Source organism: Euprymna scolopes, chromosome 39, assembly GCF_053919585.1.
Source record: "Euprymna scolopes isolate OS-2025 chromosome 39, ASM5391958v1, whole genome shotgun sequence".
Lineage (NCBI taxonomy): Eukaryota > Metazoa > Mollusca > Cephalopoda > Sepiida > Sepiolidae > Euprymna > Euprymna scolopes.
The window spans coordinates 55,685,817-55,707,756 of NC_136520.1; positions in this window are offsets into that span (position 1 = coordinate 55,685,817).

Here is a 21,940-nt window from a genome sequence, read left to right on the forward strand (position 1 = left end):
TAGGGAATTAATTAAATTTAATGTTTACAAGAATATGCAAATTAGCTTGATCTTTTGCTAGTGAATGCAATTCCACAACCCATATATAAGAAAATTGTATTTTCTTTTTAAATAAATAGAAAAGAGGGGTTTTAATATGAATATCAATACACACAAAAGAAACACGAATTTATAGGAGTATAGATAGAAGATAGACACATAAATATATATGATAGCAATTTTGTGTGTACTATAAACTTTTTACGCAAATAGTATGCAAGTATAAATCATGTAGAATATCTGCATGAATATAATTACATGTAATAGTTAACTTAAGATGATCTTCCCATTCGAAAACCGAAGCAACTCTAAGGGAATTAATTAAAATAAATGTTTAAATGTATATGCAAATTAGCTAGATCTTATGCTAGTGAATGCAATTCCACAACCCATATATAAGAAAATTGTATTTTCTTTTTAAATAAACAGAAAAGCCCGGTCTCCTGTCTTTTCTATTTATTGCTTTGGCTGTCCCCGACATCCAAAGACCAGCTACCAGCCCCTCTTGGGCTGGTTAAAGCTTTGTTTTATTGTTTTTTCGCCTCCTGTTGAGGCCATTAACTGTTTTTCTATTTTTTCCAGGTTTGTCTCTCTCCCCGGGCTCGACTTAAATAGCTGGCCGGTCTGCGTCTGAGGTGGTTCGGAGTCACATCCAACATAATCCTCAGCCAGGCCAAATCGGCGGGTCTGAGCCAGGGAGAGGACGCAGAGGGGGAGGGTAGCTGGTCCGGGCTCCAGGGCACAAATGCCTAGCCCGGGGTCCAGTTCCCAGAGGGGGCTTCGGCCCAATCTGGGGGCCGGATCAGGCCCAGAAAAGGTTCCACCACGCGGTCCGGGCTCCGCTTCTTTGCCTAGCCCGGGTTCTGGTGGGCGTGTCCCTGACACGCCCGCCGGTTCAGGCCCGGTAGATAGACGTAGAGGTGCAGTTGGTGCTGTCCCCCGCACCATCACTGTAGAGGAGTCCGTTGCACTAGGCGGCGGCTCCTGGACTATTGATGACACTGCTGTCCCCGGCAGTGGTAGGCATAGGCCAGCTGCGAGAGGTGATCCAGCTCGGTGGGATCGGCAGAGGAAGAGGGCTTTAACTGTTAGCCCTCCCGCCCATAGGAGGACAGAACTCCTAGGGTCGGGATTAAGACCTTCCACCTCTGCTGATTTCTCCACATTGAGAACCACCGGGCTGGATCAGGCGTTTACAAGCGACGTGCCGGACGACCGGGAGGAGGCCATTAATATGCTCTCGCTTTTCGACTCCCAGCTGAACGGGACATTGGCCCAGGATCTTACCTGTAGCAGCGACGAGAGTGGCCAAGAAAAGAGCGCAGAAGGAAGACCAGGAGAAGCGAGAGCATCCCGTCCCAAGAAGAAGAAGGGGGCTGTTCGAACGGACCAAAAAAGTGGGGCAGTTGGTGCCATACCAGTACCAATACCATCGTCCCCGGCGGAAAGCCCAGCAGATTGGCCCTCACTGCCAGGAACCAGCACGCAGGCAACAATCTCTACGTGCTCAACAATCCCGCCGGGGCAGAGAACGCCGCCCCCTCCAGTTTCTCCAGCGATAGTAACACCAACGCCCTCGGCAGCAGAGAAGGTGTGGGGACCCCAGTCCCAGCTTACTCCTGAGGAATACCGTCAGCTGTTCATCTCCAAATATAAGGAGTATACTGACGGTAATATCATCAAACCCCTGCCAGGTGTCGTGGAAAGACTAGCAACAAGAATCATTTCATTAGTCACCACTGACTGGAAAAAGAAAACTCTGGCAGGGGTCTCTAAAGACATCATGGCGGAGATGCTGGGGGATCTCCAAATACCGGCGACGTACATTTGTCGTCGCAGTTATGCCATGTGGGATCTGCTGCTGCCGACCGTCGATGACGCAATAAAGCTCTCCAAATGTGACTGGAAGTGGAGAGAGATCCGTTTTAAGCCAGTATATCTGAGCAGGAGTCAAACAACGGTGAATATTTTAGGCGTCCCCTGGTTTCTGGACTCTGTGCAGATAGGCGCAATTATGAGCCAGTATGGGGACGTCGAAGCGGTCCTCCCGGCCCGTGGCCCCCGTAGCCTTATGGTAGGGGACTACACAGTAAAAATGCGCTGTGACCGGGAGGGCTTTCAGAGTATACCAGCCCTGCTCAGAAGTGACGTCTGGACCATGAGCGTCATCGTCGAGGGGCGAAGACCGCACTGTTGGCATTGCCAACAAGTAGGCCATATGGCAAGAGATTGCCCTAAGAGAGTCCCCCCAAAACCAGCTGCGGAACAACAGAAGGGTGTGGCACCAGCAGCCCCTGAGAAGCCAGCCGGAGGGGGCACAGAAACAACATCAGAAGGCTGGAGCACAGTGGTCAAGAAGAGAAATGGGAAGATCACGAAGACCCCCTCCACAAGAGAGCAGCCCCCTGAAGTACAAGGTCGGTCAGCTCCCACAGGGTCGTCCACGAGTTCTTCCACCAACGTCACCACCACCAAAGTCACCACCAAGGAAGTCGCCAGCGGCCAAAAGAGAAACCATCCGGTCTCCTCGTCCGACTCAGAAGGGGAGCAAGGAGAAAAACCGGCTACTGTGGCAGAGGGCCAAGTGCCGACAAAAGAAATAAAGAAAAAGGCTCGAAAGAATAAGGAGGCTGGGTCCCGTTCCCCGTCCCCTATGAACGTAGAGAATACTGTCTCTACGGTTCAGCCACCCAAAACCCCCACCCAAACCCCTTCGGCTGAACCAAAATCCCCATCCCTATTTGATACCCCTCCAACCGGTGCTCGGTCACTATCACGAGAAAGGCCAGAGATGCAAAACAATAACAACAACAGAAGAGCCAAATCTGCATCTCCGGTAAGGAGAGAAAAAACGAGAAAGCTCCCCTACCTTCCTGGAGACCGGATCTGCGATGTAGACCCCTTGCACGCTGACACATACATAACTCAGCGCCATAGGGGCCTAATAAAGCCGCTGAGGGAGATGAGGAACATTGATGGGAAAAAGGTTTCCAATCCCAAAAACTTTCCAGGCGCCCCCTTAGTCATGACCTTTGTGCGTCAAACAAGAACTGGACGCACGAAGGCCATGTGGAACATGATCGAGGAAGCGAAGGGGGCGATTCCGAATTTAAAGTTGGTGGAAGAGGAGCACGACTCCCTCAAACAGCTGGCATCTAGGTGCGAAGGGAGGGTCCCTATTTACGTCCACCCTTGTTTTTATAGGGCCCTGAAATTAACCTTTCCCCTGGATGTCGGAGGTATTGCGCGAGATGGACGAGTAACGTCCGAGTTGCTTTCGGGCAACCTCGCCCAATCCTGCGGCACCCTTGGACCAAAAGACTTTAGGCCGGTGGTTGCGGATATCTAGGCACAATGGCCACGTCCTTGAGCCTGTGTAGTTTGAACGTAAGGGGCATGAGGTGCCGAAGCAAAGCCGCTAGGGTACTGAGGGACCTCATGTCCATGAATATAGATGTGGCTACGTTACAAGAGACTCACTTCAATTCCGTTGACGATCATCGGGTGCTGGAGGGGCATTATGATGTCTTTTCAACATACGGTGATAGTCAAAGTAGGGGGGTTTCTTTGTTAGTTAGGCGCACCCTTTCTGCAACGGTTAGCGTTGTTCACGCGGATACTGATGGTAGACTGATCGTGGCCGATGTTGCCGTGGCAAATAGAGCGTTTCGAGTCGTCGTGGTTTATGCGCCCAATTGCGTACGGGAGCGGGTTTCCTTTTTCCGGCGGTTGGAGGTGTTTCTCGGGGGTTCGGAACGGTTAGTCTTAGTGGGTGATTGGAATGCCATCCTTGATCCCAGGGTAGATAAGGTGGGCGGGACTAGAGGGACGGATGGGTGTGAAACCAGTCTGTTGGACCTGATGGCTAGATGCGATCTGGTAGACAGGTATCGGGTGGATCATCCGGGGCGGGAGATGTGGACGTGGCTCTCTAGCAGGCCTTCCGTTTCAAGTACTTACTTGGATCGGTTGTTAGTTAGAAGAGGCAACATAGAATACATATCTTGTCCCACGTTCCACTGGTTAGGCCACTCTGACCACAAACTACTTGTGGCCAGATTAGATTTAGATAGTAACCCCAAGTTAGCTGGGTACTGGAAGTTAAATACCTCCCTACTGGAGATAGATGACTTCCGGGAAAGGCTAACTAAACACATTCAGAAGGGATTAGTGGGGGCGGTTACCGGGAATAAGTGGTGGGTAAACGCCAAATCTAGCATTAGAGACTTCTCTGTCAAATATGGCCAACGCCTCGCGCTAGATAGGGCCAAGGCAGAGAAGCGTCTAGAGGATAGACTATCCCGGGCGGTGGCAGGGGGGGATTCCCTAGAAATAGGTCTAGCTAAGGCGGACCTGAGTCGTTTGGCTAGCGAACGATATCAGGGCCAGGTAGTTAGGGCTAGAATTAAAAAGATGCCCAACGAAGCTGTGAATGTGGATAGATCGGAACGTGTCCGTTCGCTCGGGCGCAAATCGGATAATTACATTCGTAAGATTCAGAGCCCGGAAGGGCACTCCTTAGTGTCGGCTCGGGGGATTTGCGAGCGGTTTCGGGTGCACTTTGAAGATCGTTTTGCACAGCTGTCCAGGCTCCGCGTCCAGGAGTTTGGTAACTATTTGGCTGGCTCGCCCCGCCTGGAGGCGGCCCGAGCGGCTAGTTGCGATGGTCGGGTTGCAGAGTGTGAGGTCGTAGCTGCTATGAAGCAGGTCGCCTATAATAGATCACCAGGACTCGATGGACTGCCCTACGAGCTATACTTGAGGATGTCGCACATGTTTGTCCCGATTCTGACGGGTGTGTTTAACCACTGGTTTGACACGGGATCTATCCCGAGTCAGGTTACCAAAGGCGTGGTCACACTTCTGAAGAAGAAGGACACACATGTTGGGGGGTTGGATGATTTTAGGCCCATCACGTTGTTGAACACGGATATTAAAATCCTGGCCCGAGTGCTGGCGAATCGTTTGCAGGTTGTTATCACTGACTTGATCGAACCGGATCAGACTTATGCTGTGAAGGGGAGATCAATTCAAAACAATTTGCATTTGATTCGTACAGTCCTAGAAAACCTAGAAGACGACACTGAAGCCGCGCTGATCAATTTAGATCAGTCCAAGGCGTTCGATAGGGTGGATCATCGTTTCCTGATGGCTGTTTTAGAGACCGCCGGCTTTGGGTCCGGCTTCTGCAGATGGATTTCCATTTTGTATGCTCGTCCGACGGCAGTTGTGCAGGTCAACGGGGTGCGGTCGGCGCCGTTCGCGGTTTCTCGGTCGGTGCGACAGGGGTGTCCGTTGTCGCCCTTGCTGTATGTCCTCGCGCTGGAACCATTCCTTAGGAACGTGAGGACTAGGGTGGCTGGACCGGCCCTGCGCGGAATTGCTCTTCCTGGTGGTGCGCGAGCCAGGGTTTCCGCGTTTGCCGATGATGTCACCGTATTTGTTTCGAGCGTGGTAGATATTATTACGGTGATTAAGGCTCTCAAGCGTTATGAAAAAGTTACAGGGGCTGTAGTCAATCTCAGCAAATCCGTTGGCCTGAGGTTGGCCGCTTGGCGGGGCTCGAATGCTTTGCCTGGCGCATTTGTCTGGACGGATGGCCCGGTCCGAATTCTGGGTGTTTGGTTTGGACCCGGTCTGTGTTTAGATAAGAACTGGTCGGAAGTACAGAGCAAGGTCGAAGCGTCTGTGAGGGTTTGGCTTCGAAGGGGATTGTCCCTTAAAGGCAGGGCGGAAGCATGCGCCACTTACGTGTTTCCGCTGATCCTTTACCGATTGGCTGTACTTCCTCTGCCTGCGGTCCGCATGGCGGCCTTAACGCGTGCGCTCTTCTCACTGTTGTGGAATGAGCGACGGCCGCTTGTCCGTAGACAGGTCTGTACTCAACGTCTTGAAGATGGGGGCCTGGGGATGCCTGACCTGGCAAGTCATAAAAACGCCGAAAGGTTGGCATTCCTGGGTAGAACTCTGATCGAGGAGTGTGATTGGGGTCCCGCGGTTGGTGAGGCTTTTCCCAACCTTATCCCCAATCACTTAATTGAATGCCAAAGAAGGCCGAGAGGGCAGTCAAGATTCCTCAACGAATGCCGAAATGCGCTTAGAGCGATGCCAGGGTCCTTAGACCTTGCACAGCCTAGAAGGGCATTATATCGGGGATTAGTGGTGGGGACCGCTTCGGACCCGCTTGGGGAGCGGCTGCAGCTGTCGGAGGGGGAGGTTCGCTCTCTATGGAATTGGGCGCCAGGCCGGGGATACCTTAATAATTCCGAATTTTCCCTGACCTGGCGATTGGTTAGAAACGCTTTACCCCTCAATGACATATTGTTCAGAATTGGTAGTACGTTTAGTCCTTTTTGTCCACGGTGCGAGGAAGATAGCTTAGAAACTGTAGAACATGCTTTTTATACTTGTTCCAAGCTCCGTGAATTCTGGGAGTATGTCAGTGAGGTCACGGCTCGCATCGTCCCCGATCAGGTGACGATCCTGGATTTAGCATCCGTAGTCTATAACGTAGATCCCTTGTGGCCCAGGGAGGAACGAATGGTGTTCCTAGCGACCTTGGCCGTAGCTAGACTGGTAGTGTGGGTTTCACGCATAGAGATAGGGCGTGGGGGGGAGCCGCCTTCTCATCGGGATCTGATTTTGTATTTTAAACACCAACTTAAAATCAAAATCAGATGCGATAGAAGGAGGTTATCTCGCTCACAGTTTAGTAGGAGGTGGATTCACACCGCTAGTTTATGTGCGTTCGTACGAAACAGGCTTGAGTACGTGTTCCCTGCTTAGGCATGGCACACGCCGACCGGATAAGCAATCCCCAGACAAAACTAAGACAATCCCGTAGTGGATCAGTCCCTTAGCTAGTTGGTATAAATGAGGTCCATGTCCCCAGTCTTTATTTTAGGTGTTAGAATACCTCCAAAGAAGCCCAGTCCTGATTTATTTATTTTAGCCCAAACCTGTCCCAATCGTATTTTTCTTGGAGGTCACCGAACATCCCCTTCCCCCCCCCCTTTATTTTGTCCGTAGTTGTGCCCATTCCCTCTTAGGAAGTGCTCCCTTGTTTTCGGCTGATACCGGAAAACAGGAAGCATTTCAAAATTAAATAGGTAAGGGTGGGTCCGGATTAACACATTCATCGCTTAACGTTTTATTTGGTTCATTTATTTTTCATTACTGTTATTTTTCTTTATTTCGGGGTGTTTTAAGGCTCTCATTACCCCCGCCCATCACCCGCATATATCATACGCATCACAATTTCACCCCTCATATATCATACGCATCACCCTCATTGTTTCATGGTAAAATAAATCATTGTTCAAAAAAAAAAAAAAAAAAAAAAAAAAAAAAAAAAAAAAAAAAAAAAAAAAGTCATTGTATATATTGTTCATATCATTGGGGTTTTAAGTAGATCCAACCCCTTGAGTGCATGTGGTATTGTGGTGACTGCAACTAGTTATAGGGAATAGACCAAGTGGACGACCCCCGACCCCCATTCTCCCCCCACACCCTTTTTGGCCTCATGCCACATTTAAAAAGACTTGTTGCACATTTTATGTAATTTTATTTTTAAAATTCCGTGAAGTTTGTAATTTTTTCTTTCTAAATAAATATTTAAATAAACAGAAAAGCCCGGTCTCCTGTCTTTTCTATTTATTGCTTTGGCTGTCCCCGACATCCAAAGACCAGCTACCAGCCCCTCTTGGGCTGGTTAAAGCTTTGTTTTATTGTTTTTTCGCCTCCTGTTGAGGCCATTAACTGTTTTTCTATTTTTTCCAGGTTTGTCTCTCTCCCCGGGCTCGACTTAAATAGCTGGCCGGTCTGCGTCTGAGGTGGTTCGGAGTCACATCCAACATAATCCTCAGCCAGGCCAAATCGGCGGGTCTGAGCCAGGGAGAAGACGCAGAGGGGGAGGGTAGCTGGTCCGGGCTCCAGGGCACAAATGCCTAGCCCGGGGTCCAGTTCCCAGAGGGGGCTTCGGCCCAATCTGGGGGCCGGATCAGGCCCAGAAAAGGTTCCACCACGCGGTCCGGGCTCCGCTTCTTTGCCTAGCCCGGGTTCTGGTGGGCGTGTCCCTGACACGCCCGCCGGTTCAGGCCCGGTAGATAGACGTAGAGGTGCAGTTGGTGCTGTCCCCCGCACCATCACTGTAGAGGAGTCCGTTGCACTAGGCGGCGGCTCCTGGAGTATTGAAGACACTGCTGTCCCCGGCAGTGGTAGGCATAGGCCAGCTGCGAGAGGTGATCCATCTCGGTGGGATCAGCAGAGGAAGAGGGCTTTAACTGTCAGCCCTCCCGCCCATAGGAGGACAGAACTCCTAGGGTCGGGATTAAGACCTTCCACCTCTGCTGATTTCTCCACATTGAGAACCACCGGGCTGGATCAGGCGTTTACAAGCGACGTGCCGGACGACCGGGAGGAGGCCATTAATATGCTCTCGCTTTTCGACTCCCAGTTGAACGGGACAGTGGGCCAGGATCTCCAGTGTAGCAGCGACGAGAGCGGCCAAGAAGGGAGTGTAGAAGGAAGACCAGGAGAAGCGAGAGCATCCCGTCCCAAGAAGAAGAAGGGGGCTGTTCGAACGGACCAAAAAAGTGGGGCAGTTGGTGCCATACCAGTAACAATACCATCGTCCCCGGCGGAAAGCCCAGCAGATTGGCCCTCACTGCCAGGAACCAGCACGCAGGCAACAATATCTACGTGTTCAACAATCCCGCCGGGGCAGAGAACGCCGCCCCCTCCAATTTCTCCAGCAATAGTAACACCAACGCCCTCGGCAGCAGAGAAGGTGTGGGGACCCCAGTCCCAGCTTACTCCTGAGGAATACCGTCAGCTGTTCATCTCCAAATATAAGGAGTATACTGACGGTAATATCATCAAACCCCTGCCAGGTGTCGTGGAAAGACTAGCAACAAGGATTATTTCGTTAGTCACCACTGACTGGAAAAAGAAAACTCTGGCAGGGGTCTCTAAAGACATCATGGCGGAGATGCTGGGGGATCTCCAAATACCTGCGACGTACATTTGTCGTCGCAGTTATGCCATGTGGGATCTGCTGCTGCCGACCGTCGATGACGCAATAAAGCTCTCCAAATGTGACTGGAAGTGGAGAGAGATCCGTTTTAAGCCAGTGTATCTGAGCAGGAGTCAAACAACGGTGAATATTTTAGGCGTCCCCTGGTTTCTGGACTCTGTGCAGATAGGCGCAATTATGAGCCAGTATGGGGACGTCGAAGCGGTCCTCCCGGCCCGTGGCCCCCGTAGCCTTATGGTAGGGGACTACACAGTAAAAATGCGCTGTGACCGGGAGGGCTTTCAGAGTATACCAGCCCTGCTCAGAAGTGATGTCTGGACCATGAGCGTCATCGTCGAGGGGCGGAGACCGCACTGTTGGCATTGCCAACAAGTAGGCCATATGGCAAGAGATTGCCCTAAGAGAGTCCCCCCAAAACCAGCTGCGGAACAACAGAAGGGTGTGGCACCAGCAGCCCCTGAGAAGCCAGCCGGAGGGGGCACAGAAACAACATCAGAAGGCTGGAGCACCGTGGTCAAGAAGAAAAATGGGAAGATCACGAAGACCCCCTCCACAAGAGAGCAGCCCCCTGAAGTACAAGGTCGGTCAGCTCCCACAGGGTCGTCCACGAGTTCTTCCACCAACGTCACCACCACCAAAGTCACCACCAAGGAAGTCGCCAGCGGCCAAAAGAGAAACCATCCGGTCTCCTCGTCCGACTCAGAAGGGGAGCAAGGAGAAAAACCGGCTACTGTGGCAGAGGGCCAAGTGCCGAAAAAAGAAATAAAGAAAAAGGCTCGAAAGAATAAGGAGGCTGGGTCCCGTTCCCCGTCCCCTATGAACGTAGAGAATACTGTCTCTACGGTTCAGCCACCCAAAACCCCCACCCAAACCCCTTCGGCTGAACCAAAATCCCCATCCCTATTTGATACCCCTCCAACCGGTGCTCGGTCACTATCACGAGAAAGGCCAGAGATGCAAAACAACAACAACAGAAGAGCCAAATCTGCATCTCCGGTAAGGAGAGAAAAAACGAGAAAGCTCCCCTACCTTCCTGGAGACCGGATCTGCGATGTAGACCCCTTGCACGCTGACACATACATAACTCAGCGTCATAGGGGCCTAATAAAGCCGCTGAGGGAGATGAAGAACATTGATGGGAAAAAGGTTTCCAATCCCAAAAACTTTCCAGACGCCCCCTTAGTCATGACCTTTGTGCGTCAAACAAGAACTGGACGCACGAAGGCCATGTGGAACATGATCGAGGAAGCGAAGGGGGCGATTCCGAATTTAAAGTTGGTGGAAGAGGAGCACGACTCCCTCAAACAGCTGGCATCTAGGTGCGAAGGGAGGGTCCCTATTTACGTCCACCCTTGTTTTTATAGGGCCCTGAAATTAACCTTTCCCCTGGATGTCGGAGGTATTGCGCGAGATGGACGAGTAACGTCCGAGTTGCTTTCGGGCAACCTCGCCCAATCCTGCGGCACCCTTGGACCAAAAGACTTTAGGCCGGTGGTTGCGGATATCTAGGCACAATGGCCACGTCCTTGAGCCTGTGTAGTTTGAACGTAAGGGGCATGAGGTGCCGAAGCAAAGCCGCTAGGGTACTGAGGGACCTCATGTCAATGAATATAGATGTGGCTACGTTACAAGAGACTCACTTCAATTCCGTTGACGATCATCGGGTGCTGGAGGGGCATTATGATGTCTTTTCAACATACGGTGATAGTCAAAGTAGGGGGGTTTCTTTGTTAGTTAGGCGCACCCTTTCTGCAACGGTTAGCGTTGTTCACGCGGATACTGATGGTAGACTGATCGTGGCCGATGTTGCCGTGGCAAATAGAGCGTTTCGAGTCGTCGTGGTTTATGCGCCCAATTGCGTACGGGAGCGGGTTTCCTTTTTCCGGCGGTTGGAGGTGTTTCTCGGGGGTTCGGAACGGTTAGTTTTAGTGGGTGATTGGAATGCCATCCTTGATCCCAGGGTAGATAAGGTGGGCGGGACTAGAGGGACGGATGGGTGTGAAACCAGTCTGTTGGACCTGATGGCTAGATGCGATCTGGTAGACAGGTATCGGGTGGATCATCCGGGGCGGGAGATGTGGACGTGGCTCTCTAGCAGGCCTTCCGTTTCAAGTACTTACTTGGATCGGTTGTTAGTTAGAAGAGGCAACATAGAATACATATCTTGTCCCACGTTCCACTGGTTAGGCCACTCTGACCACAAACTACTTGTGGCCAGATTAGATTTAGATAGTAACCCCAAGTTAGCTGGGTACTGGAAGTTAAATACCTCCCTACTGGAGATAGATGACTTCCGGGAAAGGCTAACTAAACACATTCAGAAGGGATTAGTGGGGGCGGTTACCGGGAATAAGTGGTGGGTAAACGCCAAATCTAGCATTAGAGACTTCTCTGTCAAATATGGCCAACGCCTCGCGCTAGATAGGGCCAAGGCAGAGAAGCGTCTAGAGGATAGACTATCCCGGGCGGTGGCAGGGGGGGATTCCCTAGAAATAGGCCTAGCTAAGGCGGACCTGAGTCGTTTGGCTAGCGAACGATATCAGGGCCAGGTAGTTAGGGCTAGAATTAAAAAGATGCCTAACGAAGCTGTGAATGTGGATAGATCGGAACGTGTCCGTTCGCTCGGGCGCAAATCGGATAATTACATTCGTAAGATTCAGAGCCCGGAAGGGCACTCCTTAGTGTCGGCTCGGGGGATTTGCGAGCGGTTTCGGGTGCACTTTGAAGATCGTTTTGCACAGCTGTCCAGGCTCCGCGTCCAGGAGTTTGGTAACTATTTGGCTGGCTCGCCCCGCCTGGAGGCGGCCCGAGCGGCTAGTTGCGATGGTCGGGTTGCAGAGTGTGAGGTCGTAGCTGCTATGAAGCAGGTCGCCTATAATAGATCACCAGGACTCGATGGACTGCCCTACGAGCTATACTTGAGGATGTCGCACATGTTTGTCCCGATTCTGACGGGTGTGTTTAACCACTGGTTTGACACGGGATCTATCCCGAGTCAGGTTACCAAAGGCGTGGTCACACTTCTGAAGAAGAAGGACACACATGTTGGGGGGTTGGATGATTTTAGGCCCATCACATTGTTGAACACGGATATTAAAATCCTGGCCCGAGTGCTGGCGAATCGTTTGCAGGTTGTTATCACTGACTTGATCGAACCGGATCAGAATTATGCTGTGAAGGGGAGATCAATTCAAAACAATTTGCATTTGATTCGTACAGTCCTAGAAAACCTAGAAGACGACACTGAAGCCGCGCTGATCAATTTAGATCAGTCCAAGGCGTTCGATAGGGTGGATCATCGTTTCCTGATGGCTGTTTTAGAGACCGCCGGCTTTGGGTCCGGCTTCTGCAGATGGATTTCCATTTTGTATGCTCGTCCGACGGCAGTTGTGCAGGTTAACGGGGTGCGGTCGGCGCCGTTCGCGGTTTCTCGGTCGGTGCGACAGGGGTGTCCGTTGTCGCCCTTGCTGTATGTCCTCGCGCTGGAACCATTCCTTAGGAACGTGAGGACTAGGGTGGCTGGACCGGCCCTGCGCGGAATTGCTCTTCCTGGTGGTGCGCGAGCCAGGGTTTCCGCGTTTGCCGATGATGTCACCGTATTTGTTTCGAGCGTGGTAGATATTATTACGGTGATTAAGGCTCTCAAGCGTTATGAAAAAGTTACAGGGGCTGTAGTCAATCTCAGCAAATCCGTTGGCCTGAGGTTGGCCGCTTGGCGGGGCTCGAATGCTTTGCCTGGCGCATTTGTCTGGACGGATGGCCCGGTCCGAATTCTGGGTGTTTGGTTTGGACCCGGTCTGTGTCTAGATAAGAACTGGTCGGAAGTACAGAGCAAGGTCGAAGCGTCTGTGAGGGTTTGGCTTCGAAGGGGATTGTCCCTTAAAGGCAGGGCGGAAGCATGCGCCACTTACGTGTTTCCGCTGATCCTTTACCGATTGGCTGTACTTCCTCTGCCTGCGGTCCGCATGGCGGCCTTAACGCGTGCGCTCTTCTCACTGTTGTGGAATGAGCGACGGCCGCTTGTCCGTAGACAGGTCTGTACTCAACGTCTTGAAGATGGGGGCCTGGGGATGCCTGACCTGGCAAGTCATAAAAACGCCGAAAGGTTGGCATTCCTGGGTAGAACTCTGATCGAGGAGTGTGATTGGGGTCCCGCGGTTGGTGAGGCTTTTCCCAACCTTATCCCCAATCACTTAATTGAATGCCAAAGAAGGCCGAGAGGGCAGTCAAGATTCCTCAACGAATGCCGAAATGCGCTTAGAGCGATGCCAGGGTCCTTAGACCTTGCACAGCCTAGAAGGGCATTATATCGGGGATTAGTGGTGGGGACCGCTTCGGACCCGCTTGGGGAGCGGCTGCAGCTGTCGGAGGGGGAGGTTCGCTCTCTATGGAATTGGGCGCCAGGCCGGGGATATCTTAATAATTCCGAATTTTCCCTGACCTGGCGATTGGTTAGAAACGCTTTACCCCTCAATGACATATTGTTCAGAATTGGTAGTACGTTTAGTCCTTTTTGTCCACGGTGCGAGGAAGATAGCTTAGAAACTGTAGAACATGCTTTTTATACTTGTTCCAAGCTCCGTGAATTCTGGGAGTATGTCAGTGAGGTCACGGCTCGCATCGTCCCCGATCAGGTGACGATCCTGGATTTAGCATCCGTAGTCTATAACGTAGATCCCTTGTGGCCCAGGGAGGAACGAATGGTGTTCCTAGCGACCTTGGCCGTAGCTAGACTGGTAGTGTGGGTTTCACGCATAGAGATAGGGCGTGGGGGGGAGCCGCCTTCTCATCGGGATCTGATTTTGTATTTTAAACATCAACTTAAAATCAAAATCAGATGCGATAGAAGGAGGTTATCTCGCTCACAGTTTAGTAGGAGGTGGATTCACACCGCTAGTTTATGTGCGTTCGTACGAAACAGGCTTGAGTACGTGTTCCCTGCTTAGGCATGGCACACGCCGACCGGATAAGCAACCCCCAGACAAAAATAAGACAATCCCGTAGTGGATCAGTCCCTTAGCTAGTTGGTATAAATGAGCTCCATGTCCCCAACCTTTATTTTAGGTGTTAGAATACCTCCAAAGAAGCCCAGTCCTGATTTATTTATTTTAGTCCAAACCTGTCCCAATGGTATTTTTCTTGGAGGTCACCGAATATCCCCTTCTCCCCCCCCCCTTTATTTTGTCCGTAGTTGTGCCCATTCCCTCTTAGGAAGTGCTCCCTTGTTTTCGGCTGATACCGGAAAACAGGAAGCATTTCAAAATTAAATAGGTAAGGGTGTGTCCTGATTAACACATTCATCGCTTAACGTTTTATTTGGTTCATTTATTTTCTATTACTGTTATTTTTCTTTATTTTGGGGTGTTTTAAGGCTCTCATTACCCCCGCCCATCACCCGCATATATCATACGCATCACAATTTCACCCCTCATATATCATACGCATCACCCTCATTGTTTCATTATAAAATAAATCAGTGATATAAAAAAAAAAATAAAAAAAAAAAATAAAAAAAAAAAAAAAAAAAAAAAGGTCATTGTAAATATTGTTCATATCATCTGGGGTTTTAAGTAGATCCAACCCCTAGAGTGTATGTGGTATTGTGGTGACTGCAACTAGTTATAGGGAATAGACCAAGTGGACGACCCCCGACCCCCATTCTCCCCCCACACCCTTTTGGCCTCATGCCACATTCGGAAAGAGTATCTTTTCATATTTTATATCATTTTAATCTTAAAATTTTGTAAAGTCTGAAATATTTCTTTTTTGAATAAATATTTAAATAAACAGAAAAGCCCGGTCTCCTGTCTTTTCTGTTTGTTGCTTTGGCTGTCCCCGACATCCAAAGACCAGCTACCAGCCCCTCTTGGGCTGGTTAAAGCTTTGTTTTATTGTTTTTTCGCCTCCTGTTGAGGCCATTAACTGTTTTGCTTTCTATTTTTTCCAGGTTGTCTCTCTCCCCGGGCTCGACTTAAATAGCTGGCCGGTCTGCGTCTGAGGTGGTTCGGAGTCACATCCAACATAATCCTCAGCCAGGCCAAATCGGCGGGTCTGAGCCAGGGAGAAGACGCAGAGGGGGAGGGTAGCTGGTCCGGGCTCCAGGGCACAAATGCCTAGCCCGGGGTCCAGTTCCCAGAGGGGGCTTCGGCCCAATCTGGGGGCCGGATCAGGCCCAGAAAAGGTTCCACCACGCGGTCCGGGCTCCGCTTCTTTGCCTAGCCCGGGTTCTGGTGGGCGTGTCCCTGACACGCCCGCCGGTTCAGGCCCAGTCGATAGACGGAGAGGTGCGGTCGGTGCTGTCCCCCGCACCATCACTGTAGAGGGGTCCGTCGCACTAGGCGGCGGCTCCTGGAGTAGTACCGACACTGCTGTCCCCGGCAGTGGTAGGCATAGGCCAGCTGGGAGAGGTGATCCATCTCGGTGGGATCAGCAGAGGAAGAGGGCTTTAACTGTCAGCCCTCCCGCCCATAGGAGGACAGAACTCCTAGGGTCGGGATTAAGACCTTCCACCTCTGCTGATTTCTCCACATTGAGAACCACCGGGCTGGATCAGGCGTTTAGAAACGACGTGCCGGACGACCGGGAAGAGGCTATCAACATGCTATCAATGCTGGACTCTCAGCTTAATTTCACGGTGAGCCAGGATCTGCAGTGCAGCAGTGATGAGAGCAGCCAGGAAGAAGGTCCAGTGGCAGTAGCGAGAGTATCCCGTCCCAGGAGGAAGAAGGGGGCCGCTCGTTCAGACCAAAAAAGTGGGGCGGTTGGTGTCACACCAACCCCAAAACCATCGTCCCCGGCTGAGAGCCCGGCAGATTGGCCTACACTGCCGGGAACCAGCACGCAGTCAACTTGCTCAACAATCCCGCCGGGGCAAAGAACACCACCATCACCAAAATCGCCGATGCCAACAACACCAACACCAACGCCCTCGGCAGCAGTGAAAGAGTGGGGTCCTCAGTCCCAACTGACACCAGACGATTATCGGCAGTTGTTTGACTCAAAATATAAGGAATACACTGCCGGTAATATTATTAAACCCCTGCCAGGCGTGGTTGAAAAGTTGTCAAAACGAATAGTGTCCGTAGTAACCACGGACTGGAAGAAAAAAGGCCTGACAGGGGTTCCGAAAGATACCATGGCGGAGGTGCTGGGGGACCTCCAGATACCTGCGACGTACATTTGTCGTCGCAGCTATGCCATGTGGGACCTGCTGCTGCCGACCGAAGATGACGCAGTCAAATTGTCCAAGTCAGAATTAACATGGAAAAATCTGCGCTTCAAGCCGGAATATCTGAGCAGGAGGCAAACAAAAGTTAGTATTTTAGGCGTCCCCTGGTTCCTTGACTCGATGCAACTAGGAGCCATCATGAGTCAATATGGGGACGTCGAAGCTGTCCTCCCGGCACGTGGTCCCCGTAGCCTTATGGTAGGGGACTATACGATCAAGATGCGTGTCGACAAGGAGGGCTTTAGAAACATCCCGTCCCTGCTCAGAAGTGACACTTGGACAATGAGTGTCATCGTCGAGGGGCGGAAACCGCAATGTTGGCATTGCCAACAAATAGGACACATGATGAGGGAGTGCCCTAAGCGGGTCAATATAACAACAGCAGTAGAAAAACCAAAGAGTGTGACACCAGCAGCCCCTGAGAAGCCAGCCGGAGGGGGCACAACAACAACAACAACAACACTTGAGGGCTGGAACACCGTGGTCGGAAGAAAAGGGAAGACCGTGAAGACCCCCTCCACAAGAGAGCAGCCCCCTGATGAACAAGGTCAGCCAGTTCCCACAGGGTCGTCCACGAGTCCTTCCACCAGCAAAGCAAAAGGAGAGACTGTGAGCGGCCTAAAGAGAAAAAATCCGGTCTCCTCATCTGAGTCGGACGGGGAGCAGGAAAAAGACGACGTTGCAGCAGAAAACAACGACGGCAGCAGTGAGGCTTGTGTGGCAGAGTGCCAAGGCCGCAAGAATAATAAGAAGCTGCAAAAAGCCAAAAAGACCAAGGAGGCTGGGTCCCGTTCCCCATCCCCCATGAATGTAGAGAAGACTGTCTCTACGGTTCAGTCACCTAAAACCCCAACCCAAACCCCATCGGCTGAACCAAAATCCCCACCCCTTTTTGATTCCCCAGCGGTCGCTAGATCATTGTCCCGGGAGAGGCCGGAGACACCCTGCAGCAGAAGAGCTGCCTCTGCTTCTCCTATACGGAGAGATAAGACCAGGAAGCTCCCCTATCTTCCAGGAGATCGGATATGCGACGTAGACCCCCTTCACGCTGATAGTTATATCACGCAGCGTCATAGGGGTCTACTTAGGCCGCTCCGAAACTTAGAAAAAATTGAGGGAAAGAAAATTTCCAACCCAAAGAATTTCCCAGACGCCCCCTTAGTCATGACCTTTGTGCGCCACACAAAAGTTGGTCGCACAAAGGCCATGTGGAATATGATAGAGGAAGCGAAGGGGGCGATCCCAAATATTAAACTGGTGGAAGATGGGCACGACTCCCTTAACCAGCTGGCGTCAAGATGTGAAGGACGGGTCCCTATTTACGTCCACCCTTGTTTTTATAGGGCCCTGAAATTAACCTTTCCCCTGGATGTCGGAGGTATTGCGCGAGATGGACGAGTAACGTCCGAGTTGCTTTCGGGCAACCTCGCCCAATCCTGCGGCACCCTCGGACCAAAAGACTTTAGGCCGGTGGTTGCGGATACCTAGGCACAATGGCCACGTCCTTGAGCCTGTGTAGTTTGAACGTAAGGGGCATGAGGTGCCGAAGCAAAGCCGCTAGGGTACTGAGGGACCTCATGTCCATGAATATAGATGTGGCTACGTTACAAGAGACTCACTTCAATTCCGTTGACGATCATCGGGTGCTGGAGGGGCATTATGATGTCTTTTCAACATACGGTGATAGTCAAAGTAGGGGGGTTTCTTTGTTAGTTAGGCGCACCCTTTCTGCAACGGTTAGCGTTGTTCACGCGGATACTGATGGTAGACTGATCGTGGCCGATGTTGCCGTGGCAAATAGAGCGTTTCGAGTCGTCGTGGTTTATGCGCCCAATTGCGTACGGGAGCGGGTTTCCTTTTTCCGGCGGTTGGAGGTGTTTCTCGGGGGTTCGGAACGGTTAGTTTTAGTGGGTGATTGGAATGCCATCCTTGATCCCAGGGTAGATAAGGTGGGCGGGACTAGAGGGACGGATGGGTGTGAAACCAGTCTGTTGGACCTGATGGCTAGATGCGATCTGGTAGACAGGTATCGGGTGGATCATCCGGGGCGGGAGATGTGGACGTGGCTCTCTAGCAGGCCTTCCGTTTCAAGTACTTACTTGGATCGGTTGTTAGTTAGAAGAGGCAACATAGAATACATATCTTGTCCCACGTTCCACTGGTTAGGCCACTCTGACCACAAACTACTTGTGGCCAGATTAGATTTAGATAGTAACCCCAAGTTAGCTGGGTACTGGAAGTTAAATACCTCCCTACTGGAGATAGATGACTTCCGGGAAAGGCTAACCAAACACATTCAGAAGGGATTAGTGGGGGCGGTTACCGGGAATAAGTGGTGGGTAAACGCCAAATCTAGCATTAGAGACTTCTCTGTCAAATATGGCCAACGCCTCGCGCTAGATAGGGCCAAGGCAGAGAAGCGTCTAGAGGATAGACTATCCCGGGCGGTGGCAGGGGGGGATTCCCTAGAAATAGGCCTAGCTAAGGCGGACCTGAGTCGTTTGGCTAGCGAACGATATCAGGGCCAGGTAGTTAGGGCTAGAATTAAAAAGATGCCCAACGAAGCTGTGAATGTGGATAGATCGGAACGTGTCCGTTCGCTCGGGCGCAAATCGGATAATTACATTCGTAAGATTCAGAGCCCGGAAGGGCACTCCTTAGTGTCGGCTCGGGGGATTTGCGAGCGGTTTCGGGTGCACTTTGAAGATCGTTTTGCACAGCTGTCCAGGCTCCGCGTCCAGGAGTTTGGTAACTATTTGGCTGGCTCGCCCCGCCTGGAGGCGGCCCGAGCGGCTAGTTGCGATGGTCGGGTTGCAGAGTGTGAGGTCGTAGCTGCTATGAAGCAGGTCGCCTATAATAGATCACCAGGACTCGATGGACTGCCCTACGAGCTATACTTGAGGATGTCGCACATGTTTGTCCCGATTCTGACGGGTGTGTTTAACCACTGGTTTGACACGGGATCTATCCCAAGTCAGGTTACCAAAGGCGTGGTCACACTTCTGAAGAAGAAGGACACACATGTTGGGGGGTTGGATGATTTTAGGCCCATCACGTTGTTGAACACGGATATTAAAATCCTGGCCCGAGTGCTGGCGAATCGTTTGCAGGTTGTTATCACTGACTTGATCGAACCGGATCAGACTTATGCTGTGAAGGGGAGATCAATTCAAAACAATTTGCATTTGATTCGTACAGTCCTAGAAAACCTAGAAGACGACACTGAAGCCGCGCTGATCAATTTAGATCAGTCCAAGGCGTTCGATAGGGTGGATCATCGTTTCCTGATGGCTGTTTTAGAGACCGCCGGCTTTGGGTCCGGCTTCTGCAGATGGATTTCCATTTTGTATGCTCGTCCGACGGCAGTTGTGCAGGTCAACGGGGTGCGGTCGGCGCCGTTCGCGGTTTCTCGGTCGGTGCGACAGGGGTGTCCGTTGTCGCCCTTGCTGTATGTCCTCGCGCTGGAACCATTCCTTAGGAACGTGAGGACTAGGGTGGCTGGACCGGCCCTGCGCGGAATTGCTCTTCCTGGTGGTGCGCGAGCCAGGGTTTCCGCGTTTGCCGATGATGTCACCGTATTTGTTTCGAGCGTGGTAGATATTATTACGGTGATTAAGGCTCTCAAGCGTTATGAAAAAGTTACAGGGGCTGTAGTCAATCTCAGCAAATCCGTTGGCCTGAGGTTGGCCGCTTGGCGGGGCTCGAATGCTTTGCCTGGCGCATTTGTCTGGACGGATGGCCCGGTCCGAATTCTGGGTGTTTGGTTTGGACCCGGTCTGTGTCTAGATAAGAACTGGTCGGAAGTACAGAGCAAGGTCGAAGCGTCTGTGAGGGTTTGGCTTCGAAGGGGATTGTCCCTTAAAGGCAGGGCGGAAGCATGCGCCACTTACGTGTTTCCGCTGATCCTTTACCGATTGGCTGTACTTCCTCTGCCTGCGGTCCGCATGGCGGCCTTAACGCGTGCGCTCTTCTCACTGTTGTGGAATGAGCGACGGCCGCTTGTCCGTAGACAGGTCTGTACTCAACGTCTTGAAGATGGGGGCCTGGGGATGCCTGACCTGGCAAGTCATAAAAACGCCGAAAGGTTGGCATTCCTGGGTAGAACTCTGATCGAGGAGTGTGATTGGGGTCCCGCGGTTGGTGAGGCTTTTCCCAACCTTATCCCCAATCACTTAATTGAATGCCAAAGAAGGCCGAGAGGGCAGTCAAGATTCCTCAACGAATGCCGAAATGCGCTTAGAGCGATGCCAGGGTCCTTAGACCTTGCACAGCCTAGAAGGGCATTATATCGGGGATTAGTGGTGGGGACCGCTTCGGACCCGCTTGGGGAGCGGCTGCAGCTGTCGGAGGGGGAGGTTCGCTCTCTATGGAATTGGGCGCCAGGCCGGGGATATCTTAATAATTCCGAATTTTCCCTGACCTGGCGATTGGTTAGAAACGCTTTACCCCTCAATGACATATTGTTCAGAATTGGTAGTACGTTTAGTCCTTTTTGTCCACGGTGCGAGGAAGATAGCTTAGAAACTGTAGAACATGCTTTTTATACTTGTTCCAAGCTCCGTGAATTCTGGGAGTATGTCAGTGAGGTCACGGCTCGCATCGTCCCCGATCAGGTGACGATCCTGGATTTAGCATCCGTAGTCTACAACGTAGATCCCTTGTGGCCTAGGGAGGAACGAATGGTGTTCCTAGCGACCTTGGCCGTAGCTAGACTGGTAGTGTGGGTTTCACGCATAGAGATAGGGCGTGGGGGGGAGCCGCCTTCTTATCGGGATCTGATTTTGTATTTTAAACACCAACTTAAAATCAAAATCAGATGCGATAGAAGGAGGTTATCTCGCTCACAGTTTAGTAGGAGGTGGATTCACACCGCTAGTTTATGTGCGTTCGTACGAAACAGGCTTGAGTACGTGTTCCCTGCTTAGGCATGGCACACGCCGACCGGATAAGCAACCCCCAGACAAAAATAAGACAATCCCGTAGTGGATCAGTCCCTTAGCTAGTTGGTATAAATGAGCTCCATGTCCCCAACCTTTATTTTAGGTGTTAGAATACCTCCAAAGAAGCCCAGTCCTGATTTATTTATTTTAGTCCAAACCTGTCCCAATGGTATTTTTCTTGGAGGTCACCGAATATCCCCTTCCCCCCCCTTTATTTTGTCCGTAGTTGTGCCCATTCCCTCTTAGGAAGTGCTCCCTTGTTTTCGGCTGATACCGGAAAACAGGAAGCATTTCAAAATTAAATAGGTAAGGGTGTGTCCTGATTAACACATTCATCGCTTAACGTTTTATTTGGTTCATTTATTTTCTATTACTGTTATTTTTCTTTATTTTGGGGTGTTTTAAGGCTCTCATTACCCCCGCCCATCACCCGCATATATCATACGCATCACAATTTCACCCCTCATATATCATACGCATCACCCTCATTGTTTCATTATAAAATAAATCATTGTTATAAAAAAAAAAAAAAAAAAAAAAAAAAAAAAAAAAAGTCATTGTAAATATTGTTCATATCATCTGGGGTTTTAAGTAGATCCAACCCCTAGAGTGTATGTGGTATTGTGGTGACTGCAACTAGTTATAGGGAATAGACCAAGTGGACGACCCCCGACCCCCATTCTCCCCCCACACCCTTTT